This window comes from Panthera tigris, chromosome C1 (assembly GCF_018350195.1).
Source record: "Panthera tigris isolate Pti1 chromosome C1, P.tigris_Pti1_mat1.1, whole genome shotgun sequence".
NCBI lineage: Eukaryota > Metazoa > Chordata > Mammalia > Carnivora > Felidae > Panthera > Panthera tigris.
The window spans coordinates 30,828,413-30,833,113 of NC_056667.1; the positions used below are offsets into that span (position 1 = coordinate 30,828,413).

At 39.7% G+C, this 4,701-nt stretch overlaps 1 non-coding gene across 1 annotated transcript; it reads right to left on the reverse strand.

Moving 5' to 3' along the window:
• Nucleotides 1–2,551: 2,551 nt before the first annotated feature.
• LOC122241680 lies at nucleotides 2,552–2,658 on the reverse strand. Its single transcript, XR_006221918.1, has one exon. It is a non-coding gene; the product is annotated as a U6 spliceosomal RNA (small nuclear RNA).
• Between the last annotated feature and the right edge of the window lie 2,043 nt (nucleotides 2,659–4,701).

Sequence of the window (4,701 nt, forward strand, 5' to 3'; positions counted from 1 at the left end):
CACGTGACCGCGCTCCCCGGGCCTGGACCCGGCGCCTGCGGGGGCGGACCGCGCGCTCCCCCCTGCCCGCCACCATCAATCAAAATGAATGCCCAGGGTCATTCAACGCTTACTGCACATCAGACGTTCTTCTGTGTGCCTTTTCCCTGTTAGCACATTTAATCCTCGTAACGCTGTGTACGCTTCTCCCCATTTTACAGGTCTGGACACTGAGGCGCTGAGAGTTTGGGTCAGGTGCAGAGTTCACCGAGATAGCAAGTTGGTGGGTCCAAAGTGGTTACTCAGCTGACGAACCGTACTGCCTTTGGGAGAAAAATGCTTTGTGGAGGGAAGAAAGGAAGGAGGGATTCGGCTCTTAGAAATGGAAGGTGAGGGATCACTTGCAGCCAGGGTTAATAATGGCAGGGTGTGGTATTCGTCCTGGATCTTGAAGGAAAAACAGGATTTCAACAGGCAAAGATGAAATGCAGGAGGACTGAAATGAGCCAAAATATAGAGGTGGAAAAGAATGGTGTGGTTGTTTTTGTTTTTTTTTTAGAAGTGGCAGGGCTTCCCGACTGACAAGAACATGTGTTGGATGTGGAAACCACTGCCACTTCCTGGTTTAATCTCAGAGCTGGATGATTGCAAGAGCCTTTCATTCACCATTTCTCCCTTTTCCATTCCCCCTCTTTAGTATATGTGCTGCCGAAGCGAGCACTCCATTCCCCCTCTTTAATCCACTCTATGTTCTACTGCCAGATTCATTATTTTAACCCACTTTCTTTTATTTTTTTTATTTTGTTTTTTATTTTTTTTAATTTACATCCAAATTAGTTAGCATATAGTGCAACAATGATTTCAGGAGTAGAGTCCTTAGTGCCCCTTACCCATTTAGCCCACCCCCCCTCCTACAACCCCTCTGGTAACCCTCAGTTTGTTCTCCATATTTATGAGTCTCTTCTGTTTTGTCCCCCTCCCTGTTTTTATATTATTTTTGTTTCCCTTCCCTTATGTTCATCTGTTTTGTCTCTTAAAGTCCTCCTATGAGTGAAGTCAGAATATTTGTCTTTCTCTGACTAATTTCACTTCGGATAATACCCTCCAGTTCCATCCACGAAGTTGCAAATGGTAACCCGCTTTTGTCCTCTCAATTGCCTGCTCAAAGTATTTTTTCAGAAAATCATTGAAATAGTTATGGATAGAGACTTTGGTAAGTAAATTAGGATGTATGGACAGTACAATGGAATATTATGAGGCGAGTTTTATAAAGGATAAGGTAAACTTATATATAACCACATGAAAAATGTCTCAATATATTGTAGAGGAAAAGCTGGTTGCACACCCACCCGAAGCCCTTTTATCTGATGCTGTTGGGCCTGGTGGTTAGTTGTTACATGAAAAAAATCAATTAAAATGCAGAATGGTAAAGCATTACACAGCACACGGTTTTGTTTAAGAAAAGTAAGTTCCTGGCATATTATAAACCACTCTTTTTGGTTTAAACTTAAGACTTAATAAATGTAAATTGCTTTATCAATCTTTTGAGATAGACTCGGGCTTTTTCTGTGATGACGGGGCCCCTGGTCAAAGTGTTTCTTAGAGTGATAGATACTTCTTGCCTTTCACAAGTCACCCATAATTTCTTTAAATGTTTCTTTAAAGTGGAGCAATAACTAAACGGCACTTTGAAGCAATCTGAACGCAAAGTCCTTCTAGATGTGTGTAGCTCTTCCAAGGACAGAATTTTCTTTTTTTTTTTTTTTTAATTTTTTTTTTAACATTTATTTATTTTTGAGACAGAGAGAGAGCATGAACAGGGGAGGGTCAGAGAGAGGGAGACACAGAATCTGAAACAGGCTCCAGGCTCTGAGCTGTCAGCACAGAGCCCGACGCGGGGCTCGAACCCACAAACCGCGGGATCATGACCTGAGCCGAAGTCGGACGCTTAACCGACTGAGCCACCCAGGCGCCCCCAGAATTTTCATCTATACCTAATCTAACAAGTTTTTAGCAATTTGCTTTCAACCAGCCTTTCCAAAGTATTCAACTTAGTTTCCATAGAAACATCTCTTTTTACACCCATATATCATAACGGTTTCAACATGTTAATTAAATCACTGTAGCAAATTTTCCTGATATAAGTAAGTGGAATAAACCCAACAGACATTCGGTAGTCAGGTAGCTCAACTGGCAGGAACAGAACTACCCAAAAACTCTCAAATGTAGCTTCCTGGCCATGTTTACCGCACTGTAGGCATCGGTAAGTACATTCTAGAATTGGGAGAATAAGTTAAGTAGGAATGAAGAAAGTAACTACGTCGTTTTGCAAAAAGTATATATGTTGTGGTGATGGTTCCACCAGTCTGTATTTACTAAAAATCACTGTATCCTACACATGAAATGGGTGAATTTTATAGGATGTAAAACGTAACCATAATCAAGCTGTTTTTTAAAAAAAAAAAATCTATGTATTCACGTATTCGTGTATTTCTAGATTTTCATGAATTTTTGATTTTCATTGAACAGCTAAAGTACTGAAAAGAAAACAGTTTTCACCATTCACTTTTTACTTTTTTTTAAACGCTTCATGAATTTGCTTGTCCTTCTTTCGCAGGGGCCATGCTAATCTTCTCTGGATTGTGCCAATTTCAGTATCTGAGCTGCTAAAGCAAGCCCCACTTTCTACTTTTTATACTTCTGTATGGTTTGAATTCGTAAGGCAAAGATACATAAGTGGTTTTTTAAATTTTTTTTTTTAACGTTTATTTATTTTCTTGAGACAGAGAGAGAGACAGAGCATGAGCAGGGGAGGTCAGAGAGACAGGGAGACACAGAATCTGAAACAGGCTCCAGGCTCTGAGGTGTCAGCACAGAGCCCGACGCAGGGCTCGAACTCATGGACCGCGAGATCATGACCTGAGCTGAAGTTGGACGCTTAACCAACTGAGCCACCCAGGCGCTCCTTTTTTAAAATTTTTTAATGTTTATTTATTTTTGAGAGAAAACAGAGTGTGAGCCAGGCAGGGGGCAGAGAGAGAGGTAGACACAGAATTTATTTATTTTTTAAAATTCATTTATTTATTTTTAAACTTACATCCAAGTTAGTTAGCATATAGTACAACAACGATTTCAGGAGTAGATTCCCTAATGCCCCTTACCCATTTAGCCTATCCCCGCTCCCACAACCCTTCCAGAAACCCTCAGTTTGTTCTCTGTATTTAAGAGTCTCTTATGTTTTGTCCCCCTCCCTGTTGTTATATTATTTTTGCTTCCCTTCCCTTATGTTCATCTGCTTTATATCTTAAAGTCCTCATATGAGTGAAGTCGTATGATATTTCTCTTTCTCTGACTAATTTTCACTTGGCATAATACCCTCCAGTTCCATCCACATAGTTGCAAATGGCAAGATTTCATTCATTTTGCTTGCTGAGTAATACTCCATTGTATATATACCACATCTTTATCCATTCATCCATCGATGGACATTTGGGCTCTTTCCATACTTTGGCTATTGTCAATAGTGCTGCTATAAACATGGGGGTGCACGTGTCCCTTCGAAACAGCACACCTGTACCCCATGGATAAATGCCTAGTAGTGCAATTGCCAGGTCATAGGATAGTTCTATTTTTAGTTTTTTGAGGAACCTCCATACTGTTTTCCAGAGTGGCTGCACCGGCTTGCATTCCCACCAACGATGCAAAAGAGATCCTGTTTCTCCGCATCCTCGTCAACATCTGTTGTTGCCTGAGTTGTTAATGTTAGCCATTCTGACAGGTGTGAGGTGGTATCTCATTGTGGGTTTGATTTGTATTTCCCGGGTGATGAGTGATGTTGAGCATTTTTTCATATGTCTGTTCGCCATCTGGATGTCTTCTTTGGAGAAGTGTCTATTCATGTCTTTTCCCCATTTCTTCACCGGATTATTTGTTTTTTGGGTGTTGAGCTAGGTAAGTTATAGATTTTGGATAGTAACCCTTTATCTGATAGGTCATTTGCAAATATCTTCTCCGATTCCCCATCAGGTGCCTTTTAGTTTTGCCGAGGGAGACACAGAATTTAAAGCAGACTCCAGGCTCTGAGCTGTCAGCACAGAGCCCGACGGAGGGCTCGAACTCTTGAACCGCGAGATCATGAGCTGAGCCGAAGTCAGACGTTTAACCAACTGAGCCACCAGGCGCCCCAATAACTTTTATTTTATTTTTCCCAGGCTTTTTCCTCTAGTTTTATTAATATAATTGACATACAACATTGTATTAGCTTAAGGTGTACAACATAATGATTTGATATATGTATAAATACATAACTTTTATAATCAGAAAAAATTAAGATATAATATACATATATCAAATGTATAATTAAAATGTATAATGTATATATACATTAAAAATTATTATACTTTAAATAAAACAAATAAAATTATTGTATCTTTTGGTTAGATAATGGAGTAAAGCTTTCTCATAGACTCTGTTTCTGCCAATACCTAAGAAAGTTAAAATTTCATCCACAGCAAAGGGCCACAACTCAGTATCTTAAATGCCAACAAGTGGCAGTCAAGGAAAGAAATAGAAAATTATGGTCTGGAGTATGCCAAGGCTTCCAACCCTGCCTCCATTCCATCAAAATTCATACTGTTAAGTTCTCAAAATCCTGAGAATTAATACATCCGTATGCACATATATTCCAAGAGAAAAGAGAACTACCTGGTTTCCTTATCTTTT